At 39.7% G+C, this 13,856-nt stretch overlaps 1 protein-coding gene and 1 pseudogene across 3 annotated transcripts in view; one reads left to right on the plus strand and one right to left on the minus strand.

Annotated features, from left to right (window-relative positions):
- The window catches only part of CACNA2D3 (calcium voltage-gated channel auxiliary subunit alpha2delta 3), an 879,694-nt gene that overhangs the window by 292,740 nt on the left and 573,098 nt on the right, over nucleotides 1-13,856 (minus strand). The window lies entirely within an intron of this gene.
- LOC114109450 (U2 spliceosomal RNA) lies at nucleotides 10,183-10,284 on the plus strand (annotated as a pseudogene).

Raw genomic sequence — 13,856 nt, forward strand, 5'->3', positions numbered from 1 at the left:
GCAGTGGCTCTGGCCACAGGGGTGGAAGTTTTCATACTTCACTGGGCGATGGAATCACCAATCTCCAGCACCTACTCTTCAAAAACTCAGATTAAGTTGGCCCAGGGAACCATCTTTTTTAGAAGCACCCATGGTGGGTCTGAAACAAGTGACTGGAGTCCAACACTTCAGAAAGATACCAAAAAGATAAGGACTGAACAAAAAGAAGTGGGAATGCGAATTAAGAAATCTTTGAAGTTGTTTCCAATAAAGGTGTTTCTACATACTGCCAAGGATTGAGGCTAAACTTCAAGGAGTTTACAGTCCATTGGATGGTTTAAAAACAAAAAACAGAGAAGCTGGATCAAGATGGTATTTTTAAAGAAGTCTGTGTCAATCCTACAAACAGGAATATCAGACACCAGTCAGATTGGGCAAGCACGATCAGTCAACTACAATTTCTTCTTTTCTCAAGAAAAAGCAGATCTGTACTAAGATGTCTATAGCTGCTGAGCTCGGTGTTCATACACAAAGCGTTGCTTCTTGAAATTACAATAGCCCCACCACCACATCCAAATACAGAGGAAAGGGCTGGACAGGGCACTGAGGAGCCTTCAAATATACAGTCTTTATTCTTATTTTTAGAAAGGAAGGCAATCTTTTGCTTTAAAATAGCATTTAACTACAAATTCAGTATCCTTAACTATAAAGACATGCAACTTATATGGGTTATAAGTATAAATAAAATTTGCTAAAAGAATCATCCAGTACATATGGTTACCTACACCTATGTGTTCCATATTTCCATTCAGCTAAGCAGCAGCCTCTGTAAAACAAGCATGTGGATTCACCTTCACATCTTCTCACCTACTCCTATCCCTTTTGACTCACTGCCCAACTCAACTATCCCCTAAAATATCCCCAGGATTTCTTAAAAGTAGTACACAACTTTGGCTTCAGAAAGAAGTCATCTGACGTCTTTGTGTTTTAAAGTCAATTTGATATTACTATATACTTAGTCTGTATCTTCACAAAAAATAATCCCAACCAACTTCTATTGCAATGTGCTCATTTCTAAGATTTCTGATGCAGGGAAGCATTTCTGAATAAAATCTTTAATCTCTAAGCAGAATATGAGAGCTGGAACTTGATTAACCACAAAAATGCTTCATAAATCACTGCCAATATTTGTTTGCATGAAGATTCTGCAAAAGTAGAGGTGGGCTCAGAGATGGTTGATGCCAATGAAAACAGTTTTATTGAGCAGGCTGCTTTAATCTAGAAGCCATCATGCTTATAATAAAATAAGAAACATCCTTATCCAGAAGGACAAGAGAGGCAAATAAGGTAACAGTGCCCTGAGCAGCAATAAAATGGGATAAATTGAATTAAATTACAAAAGTAATAAAATTTCAACAAATGAATATCATAGATCATTTTGAAAAACAGACTGTCATTTTGGGGATGCTCTAAGAGTCTGTAAAATCGCCTTCCTCTCAAGCATAGTGCCTTATATCTCATGTGAGATATTGAAAATATCCTAATTTAGAAGAAACTGCCATCTGTAATCTTCTGGCCAGGGATGGAAATCTAGTTTTATAGCCATGTATTTTGTCAAGTGAAAGAGATGGCTGTCTCAGGGCAACCTAGAGACCGTAACCTAGTTTAGCATACTAGAAAAGAGATTACACACCACTTCGCTGAGCAGTAGGAAGTCAAGCTACAAACATCCTCAAAGGTGGGTGATACAATTCATTAGATTATTTAGCTTCATTAACTTCATTCACAGGGTATTTTTGATGTTCTGATATCTGGGGCCTTATAGTTCTGGAGAAACTGTTCATGCCAGGGTTAGCCAATTTTGGAAACAATTTGCCTTCAAGTATACCTTTGATATGCAAACCAACCTACCCAAACCCCACTGCCATCAGTTTTCGCTTTTATCAGGTATGCATACGCTGGGCCAGTATTTGCCTGCCCTAATCACTCCAGGGCCAGGCAGGCAACAGACAACTAAGGGTAGCCACTCCATTTCCAGAGCCAACTGATACTATTCAATTTTAAGTTTGTTTATCTTGTTTTGCCTCTTTCTTCCCAAGAAAACCACAGTAAAGGTTTTAGCCCACCAGTGCCCACCCCCGCTCTGGTCACTCATTTTGTATTGGTGCTTCCCCATGAAGCTCTATACAGTATGATATGCCTCTTGCTTCCAGGGGTCAATGAGTCTTTCTTCACGACATTCATTTCCATGTCTCTATGGCTTAGTATATTTGATTAAAACAAATACTGAGTACCCTTAAAATGGGTTGGAAAGCAGGAGGACTGGGTTCCAGGTGAGTCCAAAGTCCATATTTATTATCTTGGCAATCTTGACTAAGTTAGTAAAACCCTCTGAACTGTGCTTTTTCCACCTACACATGGATCATCCATTCATTCATTCATTTACTGTGATCAATGGTAAATGAGTTAATAAATGAAAAGACAAGTCAGAAGCAATGAGTTCCAGTCAGCTGGGGTTGCATTCCACTTATGTTTCACATGATTGTTACATTAAACCAAATAAGGTGAACCCAGGAGAGCCAAATCCCCTATTCATGGATGCCTCCCTAACCATACCCAGGGGTTTGGCTTCATGAGTGAAGAAGAGGATTTTTTCCTACAAAAGGGTTTTGACAAGCTAAAGCGAAAGAGATTGGCAATTCCTGACACAATCAGAATACCACTAGAGGTATAACAATGAAACCTTCTATTAACCTTTGCAAAGTCATAAAACCCACCAAGAACTTGGCAAGGGCTATGCACTTTCTCTCCACAAAAAATGCCCCAAAGATCAACATTCACATTTCAGATAAGATTTATGAGGTTTGGGGCATCTCCTCCATCAAAGTCTAAACTTGGGTTCTCTGGGAACCTCTGGATTCCAGTTTAAAAACTGCTGTTCTTATATACTTCTCATATTTTGCACTATAAATTTCTCAAGAACAGATTATGTTCTGTGGACCACCAAGATGGGTATTTTCAACTTAAGTGTTTGCCAAATTGAGAGAGAGGTTCATTCATTTACATGCTTATTCTTTGCTGATTTAGTGAGTACTAAATACTGGATATCCATTATCAGATCCAGAAAAGTCACATGAGGAATAAGTCCTCAACATGGAGAAACAAGCCATCAAGAGCCCTGAGAAAAATGGGTGTCACTGTAAACCCTGAGTCCTATGGCGACATCAAATCATGGAGCCTTTGAAGGAATAAATTTAAAGATGCAGGGATGGAATAGACAGACAGACATGACTCCTGTCTCTTTTGTTTCTGAATCCATAGAATCCAGCACAATGGTTGGCAAAGAGTCAGCACTCAACCACTTGTTGACTGGCAATGACATAAAAGTCACCTTCAGGCTGATTCCTGAAACAAACTCATCATGGATTTGTGTGGCTGGGAGGTCCCTCTCTGCCTCTCTTGCCCTCAGACCCAGAGAGAGAAGGTGGTGACAGTTATTTGCTCGCAAGTGTGCCCATTCTTTCAAGACTTACAGATTCAATACCATAAACAAAAAGAAACTCATGTGTATAAGGCTGATAAATTATGCAAAATATCAGAAAATCTACTTATGGAAAAGAGAAGCTAATTGTTCCACAAATTGGGGTGGCAATATTTATGCTCATGAGACATCATGGGATTGTGTGACTCCCTGGGTTAGAACCCCCCAATGTCTTTCCACTGCACTTAGGATATATTGCAAACTCCTATCACAGCTGGATATCCTGGAAGATATGGAAACACAACAAACTCCTTCCAGCTTTAGAGTCTTTGCCTTCAGCTTTTCCACTGCCTAGAATATTCTTCTCCTCCACTATGCATGGCTAACTTCCTCCGACCCCAGTTCCCCACCTTGGATCTCTCCATTTGTCTCCTCCATGGTGCCTGGTACATTTTGCAGCTATCATTATGATTTGTTTGTTAACTTGATTTACACCTATTTCTCCCTCCGTCAGAAATGTAGATGTTGTGACGGCAGAATGAAGCAACTGTGCCCAACTCAGCAGCCAGCATATAGCAGACTTTTAACCGACCCACCCCTCTCCATTTCTTTTCACAAATTTTGGAAGTCAAAAGAAGTCAGCATGGGATACACTAGAATTTGTCAGAGTTAGAGCCCTTTCCTTCATTACTAACTCCATTTCAAATACTTTCCTATTTTTTCAAACTGGCCTGCTATCAATCAGCTGAAGTTTTACTTTCCTTCTGCCTAGTCTCCTTTGTTTCTTTTACATTGAAGCTCAATGATAAAACAGGAAGAAATGGAGAAATGAAAAATCTTCTGGTCTTTGTTATTATAGTCTCAACTTCTGGGGCCATAAAATGGTGTCATATTTAAGGCCTTCCATGGGTGGATGATCAGGTTTATAATATATTTTTCCTAGGTTCTGCCGCTTGATTCTAGATGAAAACCATGCAAAGATCGAAGCCAACTATATTTTAAATAGCTGCCTGCTTCAGAGATTACCTAGCATGGAAAAGACCACATCTTAAAATAGTGATGTCACACTTGCTATTCCTATTCTGAGTAGAATTCTCTCCTTTTCCCCCATACTTTGTGACAGTTTGGACAGATGGCATCACTTCATGAAAAATAGAGATGACTGGGTGGGCAGGTTAGCAGAATGCAGCGGATACAAGCAAAGGTTAAGAACTAGGAACTTGGCACACCTCATTTTGGAATCTGTCTTCTCTGAAGGAGCTGAAATTCTTCGAAACCTCCTTTTCCTTACTTGTAAAGTATGATGGTGTTAACAGGACCCACTTGGCAGGACTGCTGCTAAGTGAAACAAAGGAAAATAGCAGGGACTGGATGGGGAGGTAATCCTACAGAAGTGTGTGTGTGACAAGAGATTCTTTCTAAGAGAAGACCTCCAGTGGTGCTCCTTGCCCGGACCCTAAAGAGAGTTAGACTGGGGAAAAGCTCAGGAGGGCAAAGCTTGAAGACCTGACCTAGGACTGCCTCTCTGGACCTTAGAGAAAAGCTCCTTTTCCCTTATTGTCCCTCCCCGCAAGTTTGTCTTCCTTTGCTTTCCTCTACCTCTGGACTGGGGAGGTTCCAAGAGTCCAAATCAAGGTATGGGACCAAGGCCCATTTGGCCTTGGTCACAAGTGTTGCACTCGTGTGTTCTCACTGAGATTTGTGGCTCAAAGCCCACAAAGCAGCAGCATGATGCAGAGAGAGAGCCCCCTCCACAAAGCATCCTGGTCACTCAGTGCAGTGGCAGGGTACAGGTCAAGGATTTAGGAGTCTGGAATTCTGCCCAAATCATTCTCAAACTCATTAAAACCAACAGCTGTTGTGAATGCTAAGCTAGGTTTTCTCCCAAGATTCTTGTCACTTCTATTTTCCCAACCAATCCTTCCTGTCACTAATAATTAGTCTAAAATAGCAGCTTCCGCTGTCATCTCACCTACTGCCTTCTGGGGCTTAAATGTCAGTAAGAAAAGTCAAGGGCTTCTCAGACATCTGCAAGGATATTGTTGAAGACAGTGTTCATTCCATTTTACCTGTGATTCTCCAAGAGGCAGACAGGTAGGAACCTGGCTCTTGGGGACAGCTAAGGAACGTGTGTATATCAGAATCACCTGTAGGGTTTTGGCAATATATATGTGTTCATTATCTATACATTAACCTCGCTCCTCTCCAGAGGTTCCAGTGCATCCCAAACCTAGAACTTTCACTGAGAAAGTAAGTCCCCAGGTTCTGAAGATCCTACCCTAGAGAGCCACTAAATTGACATAAATATGAGTATAGGCCTCATGTGGATAGGAGAGGAAAGTAAATTAAAGTTCCAGAGGGATTTGGAGGGCCATTTTCTTCCTTCTGAGAAACTCCATGGGAAATTGTCTTCAATCAGTAAGTTCTATTTTATCCTAAGCAACTGTTACATTTTAAGTCTTACAGCTATCCTGGGTTCCCTCAAGAAGAGGGTTCCACTCTCAGAGATTAGGTGTTTTGGGCTCTACTTTTATAACCCTCACTTTGACCTTCCTACTGACCTCTAATTTGTATTACCATTTTTGCTTTATGTTTCCCATCCACCCACCCTCCTACCTACTCTTCCTATCGAGTATTAACGGTGCCTGTGGGTTAAGTCGCTTCAGTCATGTCTGACTCTTTGAGACCCTATGGACTGTAGCCCACCAGGCTCCTCTGTCCATGGGATTCTCCAGGCAAGAATACTGGAGTGGGTTGTCATGCCCTTCTCCAGGGGATCTTTCTGACCCAAGGATCGAACCCAAGTCTCTTATGTCTTCTGCAGGGAGGAAAAAACCATATGGTCTCCACTATCACTGAAGTTGTAAGTTTTGAAAACACTTTTTATAGAACAAGGAAGGCAAAGAAATACAAAGGAAAAAAGAGAGGGAGGAGATGGGAATGCTTTTCTGTTACTATTTCCAACTTCACAGAAGTTACTGGTTGAAGATCCTCCTCACTTTTTTACTCTATTTCTGTCCTAACTTTGTGACCAAGACAGGACACAAACTTGTTTTTCTCTCTGGTTAAGGGGACCGTGGTAGAGCCCCAAAGAGTATCATCTTCTTTTAAAACGGCATCATTTCTGCACTTTCTCCCCCAAACATCTTGGTTCTCTGAACAGGATGCAGGCCATCTTGAGCTCTGTAGCCCAAATGCCAGTTGATAAAGAGGAACCTGTATGAGTGTGTGTGTGTGTGTGTATTTAATTGGAGTGTAATTACGTTACAATGGTGTGTTAGTTCCTGCCGTACAGCAATGTGAACCAGCTATGTGTATACATATATCCCCTCCTTCTGGAGCCTCCCTCCCATCCCTTCTATCCAACCATTCTAGATCATTACAGACCACCAAGCTGAGCTCCCTCTGTTATGCAACAGCTTCCCACTAGCTATCTATTTTATACACGGTAGTGTATACATGTCAATGCTTAAAGAAAGGTATTTATTTATTAATAAATGGATAAAATAAGCATTTTAAAGCATTAAATTATTTCCCCCTGATTTCCTGAGATATAATTAATGCATGGCCCTGTATGTGATGATTTGATATGTGGATATATTGCAAAATGATATCCACAATAATGTTAGTTAACACATTCATCCCCTTACACAATTACTACTTTCTTTTCCTAGTAAGATATTTATGATTTACTCTGTGCAACTTTCAAGTATTTGATATCATAGCTATTAACTATAGTCAGTTCAGTTCAGTTCAGTTCAGTCGCTCAGTCGTGTCGGACTCTTTGAGACCCCATGAATCGCAGCACGCAAGGACTCCCTGTCCATCACCATCTCCCAGAGTTCACTCAAACTCACATCCTTCGAGTCGGTGATGCTATCCAGCCATCTCATCCTCTGTCATCCCCTTCTCCTCCTGCCCTCAATCCCTCCCAGCATCAGAGTCTTTTCCAGTCAGTCAACTCTTCACATGAGGTGGCTAGAGTACTAGAGTTTCAGCTTCAGCATCATTCCTTCCAAAGAACACCCAGGACTAATCTCCTTTAGAATGGACTGGTTGGATCTCCTTGCAGTCCAAGGGACTCTCAAGAGTCTTCTCCAACACCACAGTTCAAAAGCATCAATTCTTCGGCGCTCAGCTTTCTTCACAGTCCAACTCTCACATCCATACATGACCACTGGAAAAACCATAGCCTTGACTAGACGGACCTTTGTTGGCAATGTAACTGTAGTCACCATGCTCTAAATGAGATTCCCAGAACTCATTTATATTGTAACTAGAACTCTGCAGTCTTTGACAAGCTCTTCCCCATTCCCCACACTCCTCTCTCCACAGCCCCTGGCAACACCATTCTATCATGTTTATATAAGCTTTGTTTTTGTTTGGTTGTTTTCAGATTCCAGATATAAGTAAGATCATATAGTACTTGTCTTACTCTCTCCAAATGGTTTTAATTATCATTATACTCTCAAGGTCCATCTGCGTCACAAGCGGCAGGATTTCCTTTCTTATGACTGTGTTACCTATATTAATATCTATATCATGTATATATATCATGTAAGTATACATATATATGCACACACACATATACTTCCATTCATACATAGATGGACACGGGTTGTTACTATGTCTTGGCTACTGTGAATGATGCTGCATTGAACACGGTGATGCAGTTGTCTCTTCAAGATAATGATTTCATTTCCTTCAGAAAAATTCCTTTCTTCAGAAGTGGGTATCTATTGCCAGATTACTGAATTACATGGTAGTGTACTTTTGATTTTTTTGAAGAACCTCCATGCTGTTTTCCATTAGTATAACTGCACTAATTTACACTCCAACCAACAATGCACCAGGATTCCTTTTATCCACACCTCTACCTCTGCCAACACTTGTTATCTCTTATCTTTCTGATAATAACAATTCTAATAGATGTCTTACCATAAAACTTTCTACCCCTGAAAGTCTCTCCCTCTTAATGTTATCTAAAATAAGTCCCCCTTTTATTATATCTCAGCCCCTATTGATTTTCTGCATAGTATTTGGTACAATTACAGTTATTTTATTTTTCTGTTACTTAGCTATGTTCTGTTCCCTACACACATACACAGAAGTATAAGTTTCACGATGAAAATAACAATGTATTTTGTTCACTATTGCTGAACTTCTAATCTAGCACCTGACCCATGGCAGATACCCCTAAATATTTGTCAGATAAATGAATTAATGTGGTTACTGCAGGCAATTAAAAGATACAAACACAGATTAAATAGGGATAATCCATCATGGCATATGGAGTAGGAATATGCCAAGAGAAATAGAGGGATTAAATGAGTACTAAACTAAAACTTGAGGATGCTGAGCAATGGGCCTTTGCCAGATACCATACATAGCGGGATTGCAATGGGAGGGCACCAGCATTATTCTCATTTAACAGATAAGCAAACTGAGGCCTAGAAAGGGTAGGAACCTGTTCCAGGTCACATAGCAGAGATCCAACCAGTCCATTCTAAAGGAGATTAGTCCTGGGTGTTCTTTGGAAGGAACGATGCCAAAGGTGAAACTCCAGTACTTTGGCCACCTCATGCGAAGAGTTGACTCATTGGAAAAGACTCTGATGCTGGGAGGAATTGGAGGCAGGAGTAAAAGGGGACGACAGAGAATGAGATGGCTGGATGGCATCACTGACTCAATGGACGTGAGTTTGAGTGAACTCCGGGAGATGGTGATGGACAGGGAGGCCTGGCATGCTGCGATTCATGGGGTCGCAAAGAGTCGGACACGACTGAGCGACTGAACTGAACTGAACTGAAGGTATGTGGGACTCCAAAGCTCATTTTCTTAATTGCAACACTATGATATGGGAACACCAGCAAAAGACATGAACTGCCAGATCACGGAAGAGGAAATACTCTCGGCAACAAAACAAAACACAGATCAAAATGTCCAGCCCTACTTTTATGCATAAATACAAATATAAATTAAAATAAAAATAAAAGTTTTGAGGCGTTATTTTGGGGGGGAGGTTTGCCATTAAATTGGAAATGATTTGTTAATGACAATAAAAATATTAGGAAATAATCTTTCTACTGGTGGGAATATAAACTGTTTATAGCTTCCTGAAAATAACTTGGCCATATGTTTCAAATATGTGAAATGCACATGACCTTTGACATGGTAATTCCATTTCTTGGAAATCACGTCTAGGAATTATTTTTTTAGCACCAAGTTGAATTTTTTTTTAATTTTGCTAAAATGTTCACATAGAACCTATGTAACAATCCAAATTCCATGGCATCTAAACATTTAGCCACTGATAATTTCAGTAAGATGATGTTGTCCTTTCTATTTTAGAAAAATTTACATGCCTTATATTCTGTGAAAGCATGATTTGCCTTCCTTTCTACCCACCAAATTAGTCTTTTCAGAAGCTCTAATATATTGGATATCATCTTTGTTTGTCTCTCCATGTTGCCCAAGGACACCATCAGAGAGTGAAGGAAAGATTTTCCATAAAGGACATATGTTCATTAGAGAACATATTATTGGAAAACACTGTTCATACTAGAGAAAAATTATAATCTAAACATGCCCGCAGAAGGGGACTGTAGTATGTTCATTCAGTGACTTTAATAAACCCATTACAAATAATGGGAAAGTTGGTCACTTAATGACTTAAAAAGACATCACTAAACAGACAAAATAGGTTCCAAAATGCCATGGACATAGCTTCTCGGCTTTATGGTTAAGATCCTGTGTAGTATCTGTTCTTATCAAAATGCCATGGACAGTCTTATTCAATTTATAAAAAATTAAAAGTACACATACGTAGAAAAAAATAATGGCAAAATACATGCAAAAAGTATCTAATGCCAGTGATACCTCTTTCCTATTAACTGATTTTTTAACAAATTTTCTAAAGTAAATATATAATACTTTTGTTAAAAAGAAAATATTTTTCAGTAAAAGATAATCAGAAATTTCCATTCATTTTCATTCAGCAGATATTTACATAGCATATACATCAGGCTTTATATGAGGCACTAGGGGTTCATTGTTGACACAAGACCTGACTTCATACAGATAACACTCAGGTAGGAAAATGCACAGTTGAGGGCTTACATGTTAGAGATGAAACGCTATTAAGTAGGTCTCATAAGTATGTTCCACTGAATATTGGAAGCAGCACCATTCCACAGGTCATCAGAAACAGTCTAGGCCAATGGCTACTTGAAGGATCATCCAGAGCTGTTGAGAACAGGCAAGCCCTGATTCGTGTGAGTATTTGCAGCTGAAAGCTTATTTCCATGGATACTCAACCATCATTTCATTTTATGGTTCTCCCTTTTGGAAACTGTAAGTGCCTGAGTCACTACAGCAGAGCCTCCCAGACATCATGCCCACCATCTACATTTCTTGTTCTAAGGGAACTAGAGAACAAAACCTAGTATCCCAAGAGGTGTTGGGAGCGTCCACCAAATTCTATGACTACTGAAGACTGCCCAATAGGTATACCTGCCATTAAGAAACCAGACAAATGAATAAATAAGTCAATACAGCTTTGAAGCTGACCATGGTTAAAGCCGTATACTTCGATTTTCTTTAGATGTGGAAAACAGAGAAGAAATGCTGGTAGGCTATTTGTCCATCTCATACTAGGGCAGAGAAGGACTGGACCCAGTGGCTTATAATAGTTTCAACCCAAGCCTTGCATGCCCAGGCCTGAGGCCAGACTCCTGCCTCAGCAGATAATGAGTTTGGCAATGTCTGATGGTCTTTTCTGGATGCTAATCCCCATCACAGAACTTCTATAATGCATGATATAATTTAATACACCTGGCAGACTCACCACCAGTTCATTCTTTTGTTATGTAATAACCCAAAGAGAAGTCAAGAGTGGTTAATGCTCTGACAACCAGCTATTATCCCCAATAACAGGCGATTTTCAAAGGATTATTGCCATCAGAAACCATTTTATAATAACTGGCAACTGGAAGCCAATGTAGCAAAGTAAGATGGTCTTTGAGAGCTGCCATTTATTTTACACAAATCTGCAAAGATGTTCCAAGCATCACCCAGATGAAATAACCACAGTTGTGATGGGATTCACTGGCCATGATAAATCACCTCCCTAGAAAAGTTAGAGAAATGCTGCTGTAGAGTTACTCTTTGGAATCTTTCTATTTTTTGAAGACTTCTCATCATTTCCCCTCATGGTTACCCTTTCACAGTATTCTGGCATCCTAACAGCTTGCTTCTGGGTAAATTACAGGAGTCCAGGGAGCTATCCTATGAACGGAGTGTACTCTCAAGACGCTTTGCCCTTGCGTCAGGCCCTGCAGAAAAGATCAATCATGGGATTGGATCTGAGGGATTTCTTTTAGATATGCACGTCCTGACTTAATTGAATCTAACTTTAGGAAGATAATTTGGATCAGGTTATGACAAGAGAAGAATGACTTATTGTCTTCAGCATGTAGGATTTTCACTATCAGTTTATGGCAAAGTCAGACTTTATTCCACATAATGCAGTCCCATTTCCACAGGGGTCCTGCCTCATAGATTTCCTCTCAGGGAGCAATTTTATTAGACAAGCGTCCTTTCTTAAAAGAAACGCCTAGGAATGATATATCTCCTTAGGATGGTTACCAAACACATACTCATTCAAACTCAAAATCCAAATTCTGAAACATCCAAAAGGTGGTTTTGTTATGTCACTGATATGATAGAAATCATGGAATTCTTTGTACTTTACGCAGATGGCATAAATCCCAGTTGTTTGAACTTGAGAAACATGTTGAGTGATGAAATTAAATCGACATCATCTTCCTTTATCTTGACAGTTCAGACGGCTAGAGGCAATTGCCACTCTGGCTGTCGGCTTAGGATCATCAGTGTTAAAATTATTATACTGCCTTTAAGTTTATCTTTGATTAAAAATTAAATTTCACTTCTCTTTATCATTTTCCATACCCCAAAAACATGCATGTGTTCTCCAAGTTAAATCAAGATGGACTAAATATTTAATTCCCTGTTCTAATTAGCTACAACTGTTACCTGATTTCTCACTGTAAATGAATGTGAAAGGACCCGGGAGGCCTAACGTTAACCTTCATCCACTCTCGTTATAAGAGAGAAATTACGGGCTCTAATTAGATGCTTCAAATTGCAAAGAAATAGAATTTTCATAACCAGCTTATTAAAATCCTAGGGCCCCTATGGGATAGGGCAAATTGCTTCTACTCTGATCTGCTTATCCTGGTACAACACCATACAGAAGACTGATGTTGTCTGCAGTACACAGCTCATATTTCTCCCAAATTAATGAGTACTCAAATTATTCCAGCTGCCCTCTTGGCACAAGGAAAAATTGAAAATCTATAGCTGCCAAGTGACGTGGATAACTCAGCTGCTAAATAAAATATGCTTAAGGGGACACAGCTGCTGGGGTGCCTATTTACATTAAAATTACTAAATCCATGAACAGAGAACAAATGTCCCAAGACAGCTAAACAGTGTTTAGCACTTGGATTAACTCTTTTATTGGACCAGGACCCTCAAGGTGCAAGTCTGCCACATAGTATGACAGAAACAGTAAGTTTTTACCAGATGATATTTTTCCACCAGGATGAGTCCCTAAGCATTACAGTGGGAGAACCAGTGAGTCCCCACTTTTGGAAGTTCTAAAAAGTTTTACTTCCCTTGATGTTTTCATACAAGTCAGGTCAAACTTTTATTCTTACTGAAATTAAACAGATCATACATTTGTTCAGCTTTGACATTTCATAAATCTTCAGTAAGATTCTCTCTTCTATGCTCTGACCTCTTTATTATTTAAAGGGTCAAACAAAGCTCGGATGACCAAGACATGGAGGTCATAGGAAATGATGCCCCAACTGCTGCTATGAAAAGTATTTCAAACTGAAGTACTCAGTCATTTGGGCAGTTTTAAATAGGCTCCTGAATAACCAATTTAGAAAAAAATGTGACATCATGGGAGAGCAGTAAAAAATTAGAACGAAGAATGAGGGGAAGTGACCCACGTATATATTCATCGCTTGTTAACATGAAATTAATATGACCATCTATCACTGTCTCAAAATTCCAAACACTAAGAGATTTTATTCAAATGTCTCCAAAACCCCTGAATGTTGATATTATCAATGACCTAGTCCAAATCAAAACTGTTAACACAGGGTTCAAAGACTGAACCTCCATCCAGATCCATGATTGAACCATACACAGCATTCAGTGTAATGAAACACCCCCCCAGAAAAATGTATCAGTTATGACCACGTTCTCTGGTTGGATTTAGACATCACCTGCCTTTGTAAGTGTATTTTTAAAAAAAGAATTACAAGCTATAGCCTGGGTTCTCTGGCTAATGACAAAAACACGT

This window comes from Ovis aries, chromosome 19 (assembly GCF_016772045.2).
Source record: "Ovis aries strain OAR_USU_Benz2616 breed Rambouillet chromosome 19, ARS-UI_Ramb_v3.0, whole genome shotgun sequence".
In the NCBI taxonomy this organism is placed as follows: Eukaryota; Metazoa; Chordata; class Mammalia; order Artiodactyla; family Bovidae; genus Ovis; species Ovis aries.